Raw genomic sequence first — 22,056 nt, 5'->3', positions numbered from 1 at the left:
CTTGGTCAGTCAACTGTCATCAACATCGAGGTAAGACCCTTGGCAGCAAGAGAATACAACTCAATGAAGTTTCAGATGATGGCTAGCAATCTTTAGCAATAAAGTTTTTTTTTTTAATTAAGGTATGTAGATTGTTGTTTTTAGACATAATGCAACTGCACATGTAATAGACTGCAGTATAGTGTGACCATAACCTTTATATGCACTGGGAAATCAAAAAAATTCACGTGACTGGCATTATTGAAATATTTGTTTTATTACAGTGGTCTGGAACCAAACCTGCGATGTTTCTGAAGTATGCCTGTAAATAATAATACTACTTTTTCGTAGACCATTCAGTACTTGTGACAAATTTTGGTGTAGCACTCTCATTGGCTGTAATAATAAGTAGTACTTTTCTTTTAGTCAGGTTTTGGCATGAAGGCTTCATTTACTTTATTGAATTTGTAGTTTTTTAATCAGTTTTTATGTCCTGGGGAAATGAATATGCTGTAGAGATTGCCATATGGAAATTTTACAGCGATCACCAGTAAAACCATCTGGGTTCTAGGATTTGGGGGAAGTAATTTTTCTTCTTTGGTTGTCGGCCTGACTCTTCATCAAGCCACTGATGGAATCATACAGTGACCCAGAGCCGTGATGCACTGTTAAGAAACTCAAATCAGATTATGATGGATATCCAAAGAAAACAGTGGAAATCCAACTTTCGTCTGTTGTTCATGGACTCTCCCCTCTCTCTATTGACCACTCTTGAGACAGCTCAAATCAACAACGATTTTGGGTAGCACTATGAAAAAGTCATGAGTGATGTTAAATCATAAGGCCTGAACTTAGCCTCAAGGAGTTAGCTGTCCAATTGATGAAAAAGGAACTACTTTGCATTCACCAGGAGCCAAGCAGAGTGGTAGACGCTTTCTATCTAGCTTCCCATTTAACCCTCCACCAGTCATGAGAAGTATGGGGTATTGTTTCCTTTTTGTGGAAGAGAAAGCACAGTTTCAAAGATAAAGGAACCTGTTCAAAATCATTCAGTTAGCAAATGGCAGAGATGAGCTGTGGGCTTCCCTGGTAGCTCGGCTGGTAAAGAATCCGTCTGCAATGCAGGAGACCTGGGTTGGGAAGATCCCCTGGAGGAGGGCCTGGCAACCCACTCCAGTATTCTTGCCTGGAGAATCCCATGGATGGAAGAACCTGGCGGGCTACAGTGCACGGGGCCGCAGAGAGTCAGACATGAAACTCAGCACAGAGAAGAGCTGTAAACAGGTCTATTGTCTCCAAATCTCTTATGTTTTTCCTGGAATATCGTGTTTCCTAAACAAATCATTACCAAGCAACACATCTGTTTAAGTAACTGATGAAGGGCTTTAAAGCCAGAGGGACATCAGGTGAGCTGGGAGGGGTTCATGGAAGAGACAAAGAGTTGCTCTCCTCTGTCTCCCTGAAGCATTACATTCTCGTTCTGCTGATTTGACAGCTCATCAGGTGCCCTTCGGGACACTGCTCATGCTGGTGTCTGGGGCAGTTATTTCTACCTGATAGCACGGATTAAGCTATTCATGTCTCATCCCTCCACAGTGAGGTCATCAGCACGCAAAGACTTGAACCCAAGTATTTGGGCTTTAAGTCCTGCTCTCCCTCCGTCCAAGGAAACTCAGCCCAAGGGTCAGAATCAGAAGAGGAAGGGACTGGGTCCCTTGGAAATCTTAGGGGGTCCTTTTCTGGCCATAAGATACTGGGATAATATTACTTTACATCTGTAAAGAAGAAAAAGGAAAAAAAAATATTACCTTCACATTTGTAAAGCTGAAGAGAAGATTAACCTTTACTCTGCTGCTAATTTACTACGTGATCTTGGGCAAGTCATTTCTCTTTCAGGAGCTTTAATTTCTAGATTTATCAGTGATGAATTTGATTTCATGGTCTGTAAGTCTTTGAATTTTCCTTGTAGATTCCTTGATCTAGGAGCATTAGAATTCCCCTACAGAATTAGACTTGGGAGGGCCTCCCATCTCACCACCCCATTCTCTCTAAAGGTTGTAAGGGTTACATTGTCTATAAGGCTTCCCTGGTAGCTCAGAAGGTAAAGAATCTGCTTGCAATGCAGCAGAGTTGGGTTCAGCCCCTGGGTTGGAAAGATCCCCTGGAGAAGGAAGTGGCTACCCACTCCAATATTCTTGCCTGGAGAATTCCATGGACAGAGGAGCCTGGCGGGCTACAGTCCATGGAGTTGTATGGGATGGCAAAGAGTCAGACACGACTGAGCAACAACTTAAAAGAAATCATAAAACTAATCAAAGCACCTTCCTTTTCAAGTCTATAAACAATGTTAGTAATAAAAACTTATCTCCACCGGGGCAGATGGCTTCCTCCCGTGCCTTTTGATCGATCACTGCCTCATGCACACAGCACACGGCAAGTGCAGCTAGACACTGTTACACCCTGTCTTAGAAATGAATGGGTTGAAGACACAAAGGAGGCAAGGGTCAGAACCCATGTCAGGCCAACAGTGCCTTTGGATTCCTAGTCCCGGCTCTTTCCTCCAAGTCATATCCGTTTTGAGCTGATCATGACAATGACCTTGCCAGGATGGGCAGAGGAAAATCTCCTGGCCTAAAGGACAGCATTTCTTGGCTCTTCCAATAGAGAGAAGTCTTGCAGCCGGGTCTGGTTTTCTAATTTTAAAAAGGCACTTGAGCATCAGTGCAGACACTCTGAAGTTCATCAGTTAGAAAGAATCAGTTCTCTGGGCTTCAGACCTAAAAGAGCTGGGCTCATATTCCAAACCTGGCCCATAGACATCATGCAAACCGAGGCAACATTTGTAACCCAGGCAATTTTGGTAAAATGGAGATAATATTACTCCGAACAAAATGTTGTCAGAAAGAATGGATAGATAATTTTCATTAACTCTCTAGTCAAGTGCCTGGCCCATGCATGTTTGTTTTCTGTCTCTGATGCCGTCGTTAAAATGAACAGCCAGCATGTTCCAAGTATTCAAGCCTATGGAGGGTGAAGGGCCCTCTTGCCCCAGGGTTTCAGAGGGTGGGAGAGGGACAGCAGACCTTGGCCCCAGCAGTTCCTAGCTTCCATAATTCACCCCACGTGGGTAACGTGGTGTGGTGCAGATACTGGCTGTGCCGAGGCTGCAGCGCGTGCGAGCTGAGAGCGCGGCTGGGGAGCCAGCTACAATTTTAGCTCCAGTGGAATTTCCTGGTTTTGGGGGGTCTGGAGTCCGAACCTTCTCTGGTGCTGGTGCTGCTTTGGCTGCCAGAACCGGGCGGTAGACATGCTTTCTTTCCACCCGACCGCCCAGGGTGAGACAGGAGCCCTCCTCCTGGGCCCGCTAGCATGTGGGGCTGGCCAGGGCCTCCTGAGCAAGTTCCAGCAGCTTCTTCCTGTGCGAACGCCTGTGGGCTCAGACCATCGCATTGCTCAGTCAGGCCTGGGTGGAGAACTGTTTGTCTCTGCCTGGAAAGGAGGAGGCAGGGTTCACAGCTTCCCTAATAAAAGGTTAGTTATCCTGCCCCTGGGTCCTGAAATCCAGTTAAAGAAGTTGTGGCTTTCATGTACCTTGATTTGTACCCCAGTGGAAAAGCCCTCATGGTTCCTGAATGACTTATGGTTCCCAGGTTGCAAGAAAGAGAATTCACATCAGGCTAATGAAAGCGAAGTTTTTAAACAGTGCTTTTTTTTTGGAAGTATATAGTGGATAGCTAAGAGAAGTAAGGAAAAGCTGCATTTCCCAACCTTGAGAAGGACAGAAAGCAGGAGTGCTTGAAGGAGTCTCAGCAGTAGGAATGCATGGAAAATCTCAAAAAGTATCTCTGGAGATACAGTCCTGATCATTTATGATTTCTTTATACTTGACTCAGGGCTTCCCAGGTGCTGCTAGTGGTAAAGAAACCCCTTGCCAATGCAGGAGATGTTAAGAGATGCGGATTTGACCCCTGGTTCGGGAAGATCCCTTGGAGGAGGACATGGGAACCAACTCCAGTATTCTTGCCTGGAGAATCCCATGGGCAGAGGAGCCTGCTGGGTTACAGTCCATAGAGTGGTAAAGAGTCAGACATAACTGAAGCAACTTAACACACACACACACAAACACACACTTGACTCAACATTCAAATTCTCTCAAAGAGGGAGTCCATTGGGCCAGGACAAAGAAGTGACAATCTCCAATCTCTCAATTTTGCATGTCCTGAAATATAACTGGATTGATTTGATGCCCTGGATTTGATGCCCAAACTCTAGGAACCAACTCACAAAAATCAAACTCATAAACAATTGATGTATAAATCAGATAACATTGAACCAATGTACAGTCAATCACCTTTACTTTCCAGGTGAACTTATTGCTTCTATTTATTATCAAGGATCTCTTCTTCTACTTTTTCCCTGGTGTCAACATTCAAAAAAAATGTTAGAAAGTTGTTCATTGAACTTAAGGGGTAACTTTATCCAGTCTGGAGAATAATTCTGGCCATTGTTTTTTTTCCTGTTCCATCTTCTTTTTCCTAGGCTTCATTCATATTACTCCTCCTTGCCACTCTACCCACTTGGTAGACATAATACCAGTTGCGTGTCTGAATTTCTGGTCTGGAGGGCTCACCAAGACTACGCCAATGGGGCTCACACTTTATTACTTTCACCCTAAAAAAGTCAGTAATTCTACCTCTCCCTATAACTGGAAAATGTCTACTTTAACCTAGTTATTTTTTTCTGCAGTGAATGTTGTATATAACGAACACATCTGTGTGACTATTGGAAGCCTTCAAAGAGGGTTATATAAACTATTTTACTGACAGAAAGAAGAGACCTATATGACAGAGAAAGAAAAGAAAATGTGTCATTGTTATCAATAATATTACTGAGCTGTTCTGTAAACCACATTCTGCTCCACCCCATCCCATGTCAAAATAGAAATAAAAATGAAATGAAAAGATCCTACCAGACCATAAGTCTTAAGCACATGTTAAATACAATAACTAAGAGTAGGTGTTCTTCAAAAGGGGCTTCCCAGGTGGCGCTAGTGGTAAAGAACCCACCTGCCAATGCAGGAGACATAAGAGACTCAGGTTTGATCCCTGGGTTGGGAAGATCCCCTGGAGGAGGGCATGGCAACCCACTCCAGTATTCTTGCCTAGAGAATCCCATGGACAGAGGAGCCTGGCGGGCTACAGTTCATAGAGTCGCAAGGAGTTGGACACAACTGAAGCAACTTAGCACGCACACACTGCATGCATGCATGTTCTTCAAAAGGCATGAAAAATACTCTTCTGGGCTAGTGCGTGTGTTCTGAAATTGTGCTTGGTCGTGTGAGCCAGTTGGATCCCCATTACCACAGCCTGCAGGATTTCTCTGATTCAAATCAGGCTGATTGTTTCAAGAATCGCAAGACTATTAAAGACATATTGATAATATGTAAAAGAGACATTTGTGTAGGTTGTGAAGTTAAACAGGAAACATAAGGCCTTAGGCTGTGTCTGGTTCTGTATGGTGCCAGGAGAGCAGATCTTTCCAAATATAGATAGATTGGGTGACACTTCAAATCATGTTGAATGAAATAACCCCTCGCCCGCTCCATTCTGGAAATCAGAGTTCAGACTTCTAGCAATTCCAAACACCTGGATGAATACACAGGTAAGTAATGTGGGAAACTGATAGAAGGATATGGATACAAGATCATCAGATGAGGAAATGTCCACAAATCAACAGAGGGGGGGATATTAGCTCAGGGGCGTATTTGTATATTATGAAGAAATGAAAGGAAGATGGGAAGCCGATTAGGAGAATACCGTAGATGATAAATGAGTTCTGGGAACAAAATTCCCCTCTCCAGGGAGTTCTCAAGAGGTTAACTTGAGGAAAACAGTGGTGTTGGACACCCGCTGCCCTTTACTCTGCACTGCGGGTCTTTCTGTTGCTCTCTTCCATCATCTGATGCCCAAGGCAATGGATCGCAGTCACAAAGTTGGCAGCTCAAGGAAGTCTTTGTTGTGCTGGGGTCTAGGAGGATTGGGAACAAGCTAAATCTTACTCAAGTCTCAGATGATTTCAATGTGTTCTGGATGCCTTATACTGAGGGGACACAAGCCAGCCCATGTTAGTCATCTGGGGACTGGTTTGTGACACGTTTCATCCTTAATCCCCTGGGTAAAGACACCATCCTGATGTTGCATGTATGATGCTTAGGGCATATCTCACTGTTCCACAGGAATAATTCAAAGATGAGAAAGCCAAGCCTCCAGAAACACAAAGAAAAATAGTAAATGATGCAAGTACCCATGAAGGCAGAGCTTTGGGGGAAAGGATCATAAAATGATTCTTTGATGAGAGCTCCAGAATTTTTCCAGAGAGAATCTGCTGTCATTAATTTATTAGAGTGCTATTCTTGACGAAAAGGTGACAATGAGAATAATGCAGCAGTAACATCCTTGGAAGCATGTAAACGGTTGGCAAAGAAGCAGTTTACTGGCCCCCACTCATCAGTCAGAGAAAGCTCAGTGGTATCAATGTAAGTTTGGTGGAAAGATACTAGCTAAAGGGAATAATCAAAATAGCTGTGGAGGTTAAGTCAAGAGTATAATGGAGGGTCTTCCCTGGTGGTTCTGTGGTTAAGAATCTGCCTGCCAATGCAGGGGACACAGGTCCGGATTCCTGGTTTGGGAAGACCCCACATGCCGTGGGGCAGCTGGGCCCCTGAGCCACAACTACCGAGCTCTGCTCTAGAGCCCACAAGCTGCAACTTCTGAAGCCCCCTTGGCCTAGAGCCCGTGCTCTGCAACAAGAGAAGCCACTGCATTGAGAAGCCTGCACACCGCAACTAGAGTCGCCCTGCAACTAGAGAAAGCCAGCGCACCATCGCAAAGACCCAACACAGCCAAAGACACAAAAATAAATTAATAAAATTTTTTAGAAAGAGTATAATGGAGAAGAAAATGTGGAACCTGAACTTGAGAAAAGACAGTAAAAGCAAAATTGGGAGAAAATGCAAAATTATCATTGGAGTATTTTGGGGAGAGTGGAGTTGAAGGAAATAAATGGTTACAGGCCAGTGAATCAGAAATACAGCCATGCACAGTGATAAAGATCTGTTTTTATGGAGAGCTTAGTGTCTGGGACTTGGTTTTAAACCCAATACTATCATTTAGAGTTAGGGAGCGAAGAACTAGGCATAGCGGGACCAAGCTCTTAATAAATGGGTCACAGCTATGAAAGGAGCAGAGATTGGGTGTATTTTCATGCAGTAGAATGCTTGATTTTGCATGTTGTGTTAAGTTATCGTGGATGGAAAAAGATTCTGAATCTTCTATGTGCAGGTGATAGAGGCTACCATCTTAGCTTCCTTCTTTAACTCCAAGTGTTCAGCAAACCACTGAATGGTGACTTCAAGTTACACTCTTGCTGAGTATAGAACCTAGGTTGACATAGAAGAAGCTACTTCCATTGTAAACGAAATTTGATTCTGCAATTAGCAAAATGAAAGGTTGGACTCACCCATTCTAATTGCTATATTTACGTACTGATTATTACTTCTGGGTGTCTGAAGACAGACTTTTCTGTAGTGTCTTATGCGTTTTTGTACAAAGAAAAAGAAAATGCTCTTTTCATAGGCACAGGCTTCGTAGAGCAGAGATTTTTCCAGTATTCTTGGGCCCAGTATCTGGAACTGGCATATGATGTTCCTTCTTATCCCATTACCTCATGACGTACACATGAGGCAAGGGAGTGGGGAACCATGGACCAGGAAGGGGGATATCTGGCAGCTTGAAATACACTGAATACAAGAAGCATTCCTGCAAGGTAAAGACCTTACAAGGGGCAGGGGAGTAGTTTTTCTGGCTTAAACAATGCATGTTTGTTAAGAGATGGTCATGTGATCATGACTTCACCTTTATGAGGAAGATAAAGATGATTGGAAAGTCTTTCCAAGAGAAAGGCTTTTTAAGGAAGCAAGAGTCAAGGCAGAGAGGTCAAACAGGTTTTACTCCCCAGAGAAAATTTAATGGATCCACAGGAGGGTCATAAAGAGTAAGGTTATGTTGTGATGGATTAGCAGTGTTGGTGTGAATGTGAAAATAAGGAGGTGCATTATGTCTTGCTACAGGGCCATGGCATCCTTGGGTCAGTGTGGGTGTCTGGTCCCACTGAATCAGAGCCGCTCGGTAGAGCTTTAGTTCTTAGCATTTTTTTTCCTAAGAAAAGAAAAATGTGGAAAGTCAAGACAAGACATTAACATGTAGTGAAGACCTACCAAGTTCTGGTCATGGGAGAAAGTGTGTTGAATTGTCCTTTTTATAAGACAAGGGTAGATATCTTCATTAAAAAAAAAAAAAAAAAAAATCTATGGGACGTCTTTGGTGGTCCAGTGGTTAAGAATCCACCTTGCAATGCAGGGGATGTGGGTTTGATCCCTGGCAGGGAAACGAAGATTCCACATGCTGCAGGGCGACTGAGCCCACTTACTGCAACTCCTGAGCCTGTGCGCCTCAACTAAAGAGAAGCCTTCCGGCCTCAGTGAAGAGCCCGTGTGCCTCAACAAGTCATCCTACATGCTACAACTAAGACCCAACACAGCCAAAGATAAATAAATAAATTCTAGATTCATGTGAAAGTGAAAGTCACTCAGTCATGTCCGACTATCTGTGACCCCATGGGCTATACAGTCCATGGAATTCTCCAACCCACAATATTGGAGTGGGTGGCCTTTCCCTTCTCCATGGGATCTTCCCAATCCAGGGATCGAACCCAGGTCTCCCACATTACAGGCAGATTCTTTACCAGCTGAGCCACAATGGAAGCCCAAGAATACTGGAGTTGGTAGCCTATCTCTTCTCTAGCAGATCTTCCAGACCCAGGAATCCTGCATTGCCGACATAAATAATTTAAAAAATCCTTTGGGTAAAATTGGGACTTGGTGCAAAAGAGAAAAAAGAGAAGGAATAATAAACCTATAGATAATAATGGCTTGGTGATAAAAGAAATGAAAACAACTTGTCTTGGCTTTAAACCCTTATCCTGTCGTTTAAGAGTAAGGGCATACGTGAGTGCTCAGTCGCTCAGTTGTGTCAGACTTTTTGAGACCTCATGGGATTTCCCAGGCCAAGAACCTGGAATGGGTTGCCATTTCCTTCTCCAGTGGATCTTCCCAACCCAGGGATTGAACCCACATCTCCTGCCTTGGCAGGCGGATTCTTTTACCACTGCATCACCTGGGAAGCCAGGGGTAGGAGCAGAATTAGGAAAGAGGGCTGGGAAACAGTGGTGAGTGGCAGCTACAGAAGTATCTGTGATATATATCTCTTAGTGCAGTGGAGTGTCTGGTTCTGGTGTGTGTTCAACTGCTAGGGCACCATGGATGGGGCAAGGTTCTTGCATCACGCGTCAGGAGGAAGGACCCCAGAAGTCAGTAAGGCATGAAACTTGAACTCTAAGAGAAATTCCTTGAGAAAAATTTCAAATAAATATCTTTGGCTATTTGTGTACATGTCAACATATTAAAGCTCTATGAGCCCTCAATTCTATGTAGTGAGAAATCTCTGGTTAACCTTTTCCACTGAAATATTTCACTAATAAACTCTTCCCCACCCCTGCCCCAAACAACCACGGGATGGGTGTTCTGTAGAGAATGTCCCCTAGAATTCTGACATAAGAAAATGGCACCCTGATAAGCAGAACACAATTGTTTTGTCATGACTATGTTGTCTAAGTCCACTTGGACTGCTAGAATGAAACACCGCAGACTGGGTAACTTCTGTGTTTTTTAACAACAGAATCTTATTTCTCACCATTCTGGAAGCTGGAAGTTGGACATCAGGGTGCCTGCATGGTGAGGTTTTATTTTATTTATTTATTTTTTTGGTCAGGTTTTAGTGACAGCCATCTTCTGGGCTTCCCTGGTGGCTCAGATGGTAAAGAATCTGCCTACAGTGCAGGAGATCCAGGTTTGATCCCTGGATCAGGAGGATCCTCTGTAGAAGGGAATGGCACCCCCTCCAGCATTCCTGCCTAGAGAATTCCATGGACAGAGGAGCCTGGTGGGCCACAGTCCATAGGGTCGAGGAGAGTTGGATATGATTCAGTGACTAACAGCTTCTTCCAGGCTGCAGACTTCTGATTTCTCATGTATTCTCATCCAGTGGAGGACTTAGGGATCTCTGTGGGGTCCCTTTTATGAGAGAGCTTATCTCACTTATGAGGTTATTTTTGTTTATTTGCTAAGGCGTGTCCGACTCTTTGCTACCCCATGGACTGTAGTTTACTAGGCTCCACTGTCCAAGGGATTTTCCAGGCAAGAATACTGGAGTGGGTTGCCATTTCCTCCTCCAGGGGATCTTCCCAACTCAGGGATCAAACCTACAACTCCTGCACTGGCAGGAAGATTCTTTACCATTGAGCTGCTCGGGAAGCCCATCATTTTTGAGGACTCTACCCTAATATCCCAAAGGCCCCACCTCCTCTTACTATCACCCTGGGGATTAGGATTCTGAGGTGTGAGTTTTGAGGGAGACACAGACATTCAGGGGCTTCCCTGGTAGATCAGAATCCACCTGCAATGCAGGAGACCCTGTTTCGATTTCTGGGTTGGGTAGATCCCCTGGAGAAGGGATAGGCTACCCATTCCAGTGTTCTTTGGCTTTACTGGTGGTCCAGGTGGTAAAGAATCCACCTGCGAGGCAGGAGACTTGGGTTCGATCCCTGGGTTGGGAAGATACCCCGGAGTAGAGTATGGCAACCCACTCCAGTATTCTTGCCGTGGAGAATCTCCGTGGACAGAGGAGCCTGGCGGGCTGCAGTCCGTGGGGTCACAAAGAGTAGGACACGACTGAGTGACTAAGCACTTGGACATTCAGACTAAGCCTATGCCTGCAGATTCTACATCACTGGGACAGACTCTGGCTACACCAGATGCTTGATGACAGGTGGATGGTAAGGAGAGGTGTCTTGCTGGGGGAACACCTCCATATTGGGAAGAGTTTTTCACCTTTCATCCCAGTGTGCTCAGCATCACCTTATGATATTCATCTGCTCCTTTCCTCTCGAGTTCCCACCTTGCCCAGCAAGGGGCTCACGAAGGGGCAAAGTGCGGCACTTGGGGTCAGAAGTAGGTGGACGTGCCATCACAGGATCTGACTGATCCCTGATGCTGAGGAGCACCCACCCAGCATTTCGTCTCAGAGCCGTTTCTGTGGGTTAATGAAGACGTCAGCTCCCAGCCTCAGCCACACTATGTAAAAGAACTACTTATTGCCTGTTCCATCTCACTGACTTTTATGGTGATACTTAAACCAAAATGGTGAACTATTACACTTCATAGCCTGCAAATAAAAGCAGGATGTTAAAAAGTAGGGGCCGTAACCCCTGATTGGGCTGAAATGGCTTGTAATCTTGAGACGACTTAGTTCGGCTCCCCAGGGCCAGAGCCCGGGGCACTGGGTCAGAGCCAGACAATGAATCGTGGGGTCTCTGGGCCCAGGCCACGTACTTGTGGGAAGCAAGCATCCTTAGTAATGGCATGGCGATGAGCAAAAGGCATGTGAAATTGAAGATGGTTGTGAGAGGGGGTTGGGGATGGGAAAGCAGAGAAACAAGTCATGCCACTGCTTTGCAAGGCAGTGCGCTCAGAATCCTCCCCTCCAAGCCTCACTGGAGAGACCCTGCCCAGATTCCGGCTTTCCTCAGACACAAACGTGGCCTCAGATTGTGTTCATGTCCGTTAGGAGAAGCCAGAGGGCTACTCAGAGCCTCAGCCCAGAGCCCAGGTATGCTGAGGGACGATGCAACCCACAATGGTGCCTGAAGATAATGTGCTCTTTGATGATGTTATTCATTTAAATGTAGAGGCTCTTTGTTTGCTTAAGTGAAAGTTACATGAACACAAAGCAAAAAGTTCAAATAGTATTTGTCCTAGTTAAAGATTTCTCTAAAGCAGATGCTGAGAGAAGGATTCAGGTGCAGGCAGTCTCTTTGAGAGGTGATCCCAGGAAGTGTGCTGTTGGAGAGTGAGGTAGGGAAGGGGTATGCCAGTAAAGAGGGTGTGAAAGGGGGAGGGGGGACTGCTGTGGGGAACTGGGGTGCACACGTCTGTGGGGACGCACGAGAGGCTGTGAAGAACACACTGCAGAGAGGTGAGAGTGTTTATCCATTACTGCTGTCCATCATGAGTTGAGATCTGCTCCCAGGGGCTTCTGACCTGACCCAAGCCAGGAGAGCAAGAAAAATCCTGGGGGCAAGGGAGAGAGAAAGAGAAAGGGGGAGGGGAGAGGGAGAGAGAGAGAAAGAGAAGGTTGAAGTGAAAGTAATACATATGGGAACAGTAGGTGAAGCTGTAGGTAACATTTGGTGTGGGCTGAGCCAAGCCAGCATCTGCTATGGCACTAAGTAATGAAGTAAGAAAAGGAAAACGGGCTCTTTGTTTTTTTCAAATGAACCCAATTCTTTTTTCTCAGTGTGAACTACATATAACAGTTTCTAATGTACCTTTTCCTAGAATCTCATTTGCTGTATATATATATATGATATATACATAGAATGTAAATTTTATGTGTATACATATATATTATGCTGGGAAAGATTGAAGGCAGGAGGAGAAGGGGACGACAGGGGATGAGATGGCTAGATGGCATCACCTACTTGGTGAATACGAACTTGAGCAAGCTCTGGGAGTTGGTGATGGGCAGGGAAGTCTGGTGTGCCACAGTCCATGGGGTTGCAAAGAGTTGGACACGACTGAGTGCCTAAACTGAACTGCTATATATATATATGTATGTATATATCATGTATATACTACAACTTTGTTTTAAGAGTAATACATAATTACCTACTTCATCCTTTGTGACAGTTGTATAGTATTCCATAGAAGAGGATATACTATAATTTTTTGTGGTCTATTTTAATAAACAAAAATGAAAGTGATTCATGACATGCATAATAAAATGTAATTTAACATACTATCTTTACAGATTTTTCAACTACATGGCAAGATGTAACTTAGTCACTGCTATTAGCTGGATTGGGTAGCACTCATCCATTTGGTACAAGATGCTGTGTGATCCAGAATAAGTCACAAAATTCTCTGTGCTTTAGTCTTTAGTATATGAGGAATCCAAATACACAGAGTACTTACCTAAAAGGTTTGTGGCAAGGATCATGTTAGAGCATTTTTGAAAAGAGCTTAGCATATCAGAAAAGTTCGATAAACATTAGCTGTTAGTATTAGATTCCCCAGGTGGCACAAGTTCTAAAGAATCTGCTTGCCATTGCGGGAGATACAAGAGACATGGGTTCAATTCCTGGGTCAAGGAAGATTTTCTGAAAAAGGAAATGGCAACCCCCTCCAGTATTCTTGCCTGGGGAATCCCATGGACAGAGGAGCCTGGTAGGCTACAGTCCTTGGGGTCTCAAAGAGTTGGACATGACTGAGCATGCTAATGCTAGACATGCTAGATTAGATTCCCCAAACAAAACAAAGCAATCCTTTGTCAGCCCACATGTGTTAAAGAAAATAAGAAAAGGAATCAGTCATTGTAACCACAGAAGCTCTGCTCAAACTTTAAAAAGTATTTGAGTGCATGGTTCTTTGTATTATCTAAGCACTGATTATACCTTAGTGATAGGATCAGCTGTCTCAGATGCTTCCGTCAGTTAACTCATGCAGAAGTTGATGACTATCTTCAGCGCCTTCTGTCTGTGTATACTTGTGACGCTCCTTGCACTGAGAGGTGGAGTCTAATTCTCATTCTCTTGGATCTTGACTGGACCTAGTGATCGTCTTGACCAACAGGATGTGGATGAAGCACCTTTCTGGGACATCCAAGAGTATGCTCTAAGAAGAAACCCTACAGCTTCCACTTGAATTCTTTGGAATGCTCATACTGGGGGAAGCCAGCCACATGGGGAGGTCTGACCATCATGGGCTCACCATGCTTAAGGGGGACAAGCTAGTCTTGTAGAGTAGCTGCTTGGAGATAGAGATGCTGGCCCAGCACCCAACCATTTCAGCCATCCCAGTGATCTTAGAGACCAAGCATCAGACACTTGAATAAAGAAGGCTTCAGATATCTCCAGCTATACCTGCATTTGACTGCAACTGCTCCAGGGACCCTACGTAAGAACTGTTCAGCTGAGGATTTCAAACACACAGAATCGTGGTGAGATCAAGAGTGGTTTGTTACAGAGCAAAAGATCATTGGAATTGATACACAGCTCAAGATGCAAAAGAAGGGTACCTCAGGCTCTGTTTTCCTCATCATCAAACTCATTTGTCAATCTCATTTCATCCACCAATTATACAGCAGTGTTTGATGCAATCTAGAAACCATCTATCTTCCATAATGCCAATTAGTAGCTTTACAAAATAATTGGAAGGAACACTTCAAATTCCACTATGAATTTTGGTCTGGAAGAATTTTATACAGGTGAAACAACTCTATTATGCATTTTCAAATATATAGACAGAGCTCTTATAATTAATGCATATACATGGGTGGTTCAGACGGGAAAGAGACCCGGATTGAACCTGGGTCAGGAAGATCTGTTGGAGAAGGAAATGGCTAGCCACTCCAGTATTCTTGCCTGGAGAATTTTATGGACAGAGGAGCCTGGCAGGCTACTACAGTCTATGGGGTCTCAAAGAGTTGGACATGACTCAGTGACTAACACTGTCTCTTTCACATTATTTTAGCAACAAAATTTTATGGCAGAGAGGATGTTTTCCAACATCCATTTTCAAAACACTCTCCATGGCCTGTTTCATTTACCCAATACTTTGTTCCTTATTTTTACAATGTCACCTTAACCTTGAAGTGAGAGATTATACTTATTATTATTCTTAACATTGTGATTAGTACTATTATTTAATCATCTGATAAGTGATAATATACCAACAGACATTGCAGTAGCAGCAAAATTGTTCGGCAAATTTAAAACACTTCTCTTTTTATAAAACAAAAATAAATAACCTTAAAGTTAGCAGCTTTTTGAAGTTCTTTGTGACATTTTGAAAATAATTTTTATTGTTACTGTTTCATTATAAAGGTAAATATTCTTTTGTATTCTAAAGATCTTTTCTCTTACAAAATTAAGCACATGATGATAAACTGTAAGCATTTTTGCATATCTATAGCTTCAACTATTTTTTTGCTATAAATGTAATGGTTTAGTCTATGAATTTCATATCTAGAGCTTTCTTTGTAACCTTACTTAGAATTAAAAAGAAAAATAAATCCAAGTCAACTAGTCACTCTATCGGTAGATCCACTTATAGTTATTTCATAAAATATCAGTTTTATAAGAAAGTAAAGTATTGCTGAAATATTTTTTCTCCCTTATATATATTTAGTGTTAAAAAAAAAAGTTTATCCTGTGTTTCATGTTGCAAATTCCACAAGGAAAGAAATGTTAGAAACATCTGTACTTTCACCCAACTGTATAGCAAACCTCACACACCAAGTAATTTCTTTTAACACTTGACTCTTCAGATCTTCAGCAAGGTTTTCTCTGCAACTTCTAATGGAATCTGCTGACAAAGGAATACATTTTTATTTGTCGCCATATTGTTTTCTGTGTAACCTTTCAGCTGTTTTTCTTGGGTTGGGAAGATTGAGTATTATCCTCAGTGGCTTTTTTTTTTTTTTTTTTACTTTGCTAATAAGCAGTAAAACTCAAGATAGGCTTCTAAACATTTAGCAATAAGTTTAGTGAAATTTTGTCAAATACTTCATTGGCTATTATATGACTTTAAACATGGCTGGGAATATATAGTCTTGTTTCCATGTTCTGGATTCTTAGTTTCCAAATGTCTTGAAAATTATGTCTGATCATGTGAATTTTTTGGCTAATCTTATAGGTAACAGATTAAAAGGGAACAATCCAAGGTTTAGGGAGGCTGGGAAAGAGACAGTCACGATAATTCAAGCAGAGCTGATGGAATTAAAGTTGAACAGAAGTTTGGGGGATAAAGGATACATCTGAGAGAAGTTCCCAGATAGTTCTGGCTTTGTTATGTAAATCATATTTGATAATAATAATTACTGTCATCCTAAAAAGGCATTTTGAGATTAAAAGAAATAAATAAGTAAAAGTAATTCAAACCTTTCCTCTCTTTGGGATTATAAAGAAGAAAAACAATAGGCATGAGATATTAATCCTTTACAGGTCTCTGTAGAGCATGATAAAGTGGAACAAGCAGCAAACTATTGGAAAACATTTCCAAAAAAATTTTTTATCTAATATTTTCAGTGTTTCCCATATCTGTGGCAGTTTACCTTTCACAAATGTCTCCTCTTTCTGAACTCAAAGGAGACAATATTTAATATTGATGGCTTTTTATCTTTTGAGAAATGTGAAACAGTGAGGGGTTTCAGTATCCATTGCTGTATTTCCTTTATATTATCATTATCATTTAAGCTAATTTTTACTGGAGTGTAGTTGCTCTACCAGGTCGGGTTAGTTTCCCCTGTGCAGCAAAGTGAATCAGCCACACATATACATATATGCCCTCCACTTGGGACTTCCGTCTCATTTAGGTCACCGCAGAGCCTGAAGCAGAGTTCCCTGTGCTATTCAGTATGTTCCCACTAGCTATCTATTTTACATGTAGCATCAGTGGTTGTCTATGCATCAATCTCAGCGTGACCTTTCACCTGGTCGTGTCGTCTTCATCTTTCCCATTGGCTTGTGGTCATCTCTTCTCTTGATTTCCCTTCTCACTTCAGTCTCTCTCCTGCTGTCCTTCAGAGAATGTTCCCCTCTGATCTTCATACTAGGACCCAGGCAAGAGAGTGCAGGGGGCTTGAGGGAGCCGTGAAAGAAAGGGACATCACTAGAATTCTTCTTAACAGGGGAAGGCAAAGAGTCTGGAGACCCTCTTGTGTTGTTTTATTTCCTTCTGCCTTATAAGAGGCAGCACACAGACACGAAGGTCCTAACCTTGACCCTCCTCAGAGAACGAGCCAGCCTGTGATTGAAGTAACTGGGAGGTGGGGGTGGAAATTGTGGTTGACCAGGAGTCCTGGAGGGCAGCAGCCTCGGATGAAGGAGCTGAGCCTGGGATCTCATCTAAGACTTCCTTCAGATAGGTCTCTGCAGGTTGACTCTAATGCTTGACGAATATAACAAAAATTCTTCTCTCTCTTTCTCATGGCAGGAAAGGATCATCTTGGCTAGGGGATGGGGATGGTCCAGGGAACTTCCAAAGCAATGGGATTGGTACTGCGTGCTCTTCCTGTGTCCCACTCTCCTTCTGGGCCATCAGCTCTCCGTGGACAGAGATGCGCTGACATCATTCTTATATTCCTGGTGCCTAGCAGTGGAGGTGCTTAAAAACGTAGATTTCTTCTTCACACATTTCTTCACTTTCCAAATATTCTTTGTTTGTTTTTTAAAAAATAATTTTATTTATTTATTATCTTTGGCTGTGCTTGGTCTTTGACGCTGCGTGGGCTGCTCTCTAGGTGTGGTGTGCAGGCTTCTCGTTGTGGCGGTTTTTCTTGCTGTGGAGCATGGGCTCTAGGTGTGCAGGCTCAGCAGTTGTGGCCCTTGGGCTCAGGAGTTGTGACCCCCAGGCTCCAGAGCAGAGACTCAGTAGTTGCGGAGCATGGGCTTAGTTGCTCTGTGACATGTGGAATTTTCCCGGATCAATTTGAACCGGTGTCTCCTGCATTGGCAGGCAAATTCTTTATCACTGAGCCACTAGGGAAGCCCTCTTTATTTTTATAAATGTAAAAATGTATACAATTTTCTGTATTTTCTATTGCTCGCTATAAACTGATGAATAACTGAATGAATGAAAACAGGAAAAAGAAAAGATGTCTGCATATTTGCATCAAAAGTAAAGGTGGTTCCACATAGACTGCCTGCATCCAGGTTTGTCAAGCTTCCTGTTCCTTCCTCACACCTCTTGGTTGCTTTAGGCAAAATCCAGGTTGCACAGGTACCTGGCTGTTCCATCCAATTGGCTGACAGCCAGAAGGAATAATTTATTTCTTAAAAATCCTAGCTCTTTTTCTGCACAACCCCCCAGCACCCTCCCACCCCCATCAACATACATTTATTCAGTCCCACCCACCCATCCAGCCTCACTTCTTTCTTACCTAATGAGCACTTTCCTCTACTAGGTAGATTTAGAGTTTTGCCAAGCTTGCGTCTTATTTCTAATCCACATCCACCACCCCCTTCCTTCCTGTCTCTCCATTTCTTTTCAGGTTAATTTATCTGATTATATGCAATGCACTGCAGCCATGTTAAGACACCAACCGAGTTTCCACTTGGAGGCTTGGAGAAAAGATTACCATTAAAACGTGACTTCCATCCACTCAGCTGAAATTACTATTGATTGCCAAAGAAAAATATTTGTGCTGTGAAGCTGGGAGCTATGATGTTGAACCATATTAACATAATGTTAGCATAGCTACGGGTGTTTAGTAGCACGCAATCAGATTTGAAATGAACGTTGATTATAGATGGAGATTAATGTTCACATATTCATAGGAACACAATGAGAAGAGCAATTTCCTTTCTACTACAGATCAATGGTTTCCCCATTCAATTATACAGCTGTAATAATTGCATTATGCTGAAATATTTCTTAATGGCTAATTTCTTTCCTTTTGTGTGTGTGTGTATGAGATCTTTTGTCACTGATAGCTTCTGCAGCCTGGGGACAGCATAAGATGTTTTAATCACTGGTGTCGTTTTGCAAGCTTTGACCAAGCCAGTAATTTCCCCCTTCTCCTCTTCTTTGCTATCCTCTCTTATTATCATCTAGAATCACTTCCTGGATGATTGAAAGAGAAGGACTTGCCTCGAGTCTTTTCTTGTTCTGAGAGTGAAGACAAAACTAGAAACCCACAGGGCTGTGGAATGCTCCATCCTTTCCACACATTTGCTGGGGGAGAAAGTGATAAAGAGTCACAAACACAATGTGTAGGATGCCCCTCCCTGAAAGAGTCCTGTTGTGTCTTTATAGAGACACATAGAGAAAAGAATTTAGGAGCCGTTCCCTGATTGAAAAGCAAATGAAAATACTAGTGTCTTCTTCGATACTCAAAGCGAATCTCTGAGGACATGAAACAGCAATGTTTATATCGTAAAGATGTAGCATCAACAAGACAGAGCCCACCTTTGTTTCTAGAGATAGTGATGCCTGCTTCCAAGGACAGATCTTAGAGGACGTCTGCCTGGTGCGTTCTTCTTTAGATGAACACCATCGTGATATTCCTGTCTCACTCCCTTCTCGGCTGTTCTGAGGGTGAAGGCTGGGCTTTCTCTGACCTGGTTTCTTGCATCCTTGTGCGTGAAACCTCATCCAGACTCGGTTGAACAGAGTGTGGCACAGGAGAAAGGAAGCCCGATGTACAGATGTATAAATGGAGGCTGGAAGGGCACCACCTGCTTATGTGTTCTTTGTCGAGTCACTGATAATTGATGACCTCAGTCCCTCCCCACTGGGAAGTAGAAAACGTAACATCTAACTCATAAGGTGGTGGTGGACAAGAAACGAAACTGAACTTGCAAGTGTAGCAGAGCTTTCTTGGCCGGTACTGTATCTCTCAGCTCACCTGCAATTTCAGGTGTTATTGTGGAGTCTAGTCCATGAGATTCATGCTAACAGCACCTTGTCTTTAAGGGCTTCATGAAATTATTTCTGCTTTTCTGACTCAAGGTCTTTTTCAAAGTCTCTGGAGCATACTCAGCCCTCTTGGGACACATACTGAAAGGACAGGAGAATTAACACCCTCAGGAACTATCCTTAGTCACTGGGGAACTGCTGCAAGCAAATAAATGCCCCAACCTCCCAGAGGTCTCGCAGAATTAAGAACGGAAGGCATAGCACACAACCTATGTTGGCATTTCCTCTCTTCCCGACGTCTTCCCAACTCCTTCAATCCTGGCTCCAAGATCATTCTCCAAATAAACTTCCTGCACCCAAACTCTTTCTAATTCTCTGCTCTCAGCAGAGGAATCCAGACTAAAGCAGCAAGTTTAGAGATTTACTTAAGGCTTTGGAGACAGTCTAACCTGGCTTAAATCCTGTGTCTGTTATTCATCCACTGTGTGATGTTAGGCAAATGACTTCCCACCCCAAGTTTCTGTTGTCTCATCTGTAAAATGGGTACACCAATAGAATCTGTCTCAAAGACTGAATAAGATCTTGCAGGTAAGCATTTAAATAGTCTTATTTTCTATCATTAATATTTTTATTAAAAGTGTCTAGCGCAACATGGACACTCAATGAAATGCAACTTCTTTTCTTTCTTATTTGAGATAAAATGGGTCTGGGGGTAATAATAACAATAATAGCAGTCAATATGTACTTCTTCCCCCATGGTCTGCTGTATGCAAAGACGCAAGGTATGGACACAGCTTTCACCATCAGGGCTATTGCAAAGTCTTGGGCATCAATTTTATTCTCTAGAGCTTTTTAAAACATACCTCCAAGGAGAGAGACAATTTTGTGTTCCCTGTGCTCTCTCCATGAGGTACAAGCTGTGTAGGAAAAAAATTCTTTTGCTCTTCAGTGATGGACAGGATATAAGAATACTATCTGGGGACTTCCCTGACAGTACAGTGGATAGGGCTGTGGGCTTTCGCTGTCAAGGGCCCAGGTTCGATCCCTGGTCAGGAAACTAAGATCCCATAAGTTGTGTGGTGTGGCCATAAAACAAAATTAAAAAAAGAATACTGTCCAGTCTGTATATTTTAACATTACTTATTTTCATTTTTTTGGAAATCATGGAAACCTAGGGAGCTGGTCCAAGGCAGGAACATTAGACTGGAGATAGCTAGGATTTGATGAGCTGTATTAGGTAGTGGCATGTGGTCCCCAGGAAAGATGTTTCTTTTCTGTGGCCCCACCAGAAGCCAATATCTCATGTTATTTAGTTTCTTATTCCATTCCTCAAAAAAAAAACTGATAAAGTGGCCACTACGTGGTGAGCAATGTGCTCATTCCTGGAGATAGACATGGACTTACTTCCTGTTTTTGTTTTTTGGTTCTTATGATAAAGAAGAGGATAACTAAACACAAATGTATACAGGATTGCAACTCTGGTGATAAGAAGTTCACATAGAAGAGAGAGAGCTTCAGAAGCTAGGAAGACCCCAAAGGATTGTGATGTATAAGCTAAAACCTGAAAGAAGAACCTGAGTTAATTGGTCTGGGCGAATAGTATGGAGGGTGGAGGGTGGGGTGTGGTGGAGAAATCTTTTTTTTGTTTGTTTTTTAGTTTTTTAGCGAGGTCTTTCCAGTTAGAAGGATGTACATTCTTTGCTACAGTCGATCTCCTTATTGCCCTTTATTTTTCTTTATAGCACTCTCAGTTCAGTTCAGTCACTCAGTCGTGTCCGACTCTTTGCGACCCCATGGACTGCAGCACACCAGGCTTCCCTGTCCATCACCAACTCCCGGAGTTTACTCAAACTCATGTCCATCAAGTCAGTGATGTCATCCAACCATCTCATCCTCTGTCGTCCCCTTCTCCTCCTGCCTTCAATCTTTCCCAGCATCGGGGTCTTCTCCACTGAGTCAGTTCTTCGCATGCAGCCATAAAAATTGTATGTCTATTCTTTACTTTTTGTCTCTTCCATGAGAATTTAAAGTCCTTGAAGGCAGGGACTTCGTCTTTGTGTTTATTTCTCTGACTCCAGCATATGGATCCATGTGTAACCGCCCTGGGGATTGAGGGAACATGGCACACAGCAGGCAGTGCTGTGCCCTGCCAAGCCTTTGGTCCTCTCCCTTGGGGCTTATGCTTTTGGATGGTGAGACACTGGGCCCCTTTACTTAACATTCAGTACAGTCTGTGAGTTCATCTATTTAGCAGAAGCACAGTCTTTGGGACTCATGTGTCGGGAGTTTTGGAGGAGCCATCGTTGTTTTACCTCCAGAACCCACTCTTTCTCAAAGGGTCAGTTCAAGCCATGGAGGTCCACTTCTCTTCCCAGGGACTGGTGCGGAAATAGAACTGTGATTAGTTTTAACTGACACAGAGAGGAAGCTGATGGTGGGTTCTAGAAAGGCTTCCTTACCCTCCAGAGGTATGCATCAAAATAGAT

Source organism: Cervus canadensis, chromosome 10 (genome assembly GCF_019320065.1).
Source record: "Cervus canadensis isolate Bull #8, Minnesota chromosome 10, ASM1932006v1, whole genome shotgun sequence".
Classification (NCBI taxonomy): domain Eukaryota; kingdom Metazoa; phylum Chordata; class Mammalia; order Artiodactyla; family Cervidae; genus Cervus; species Cervus canadensis.
Note: the sequence above shows the minus strand (reverse complement) of the source record.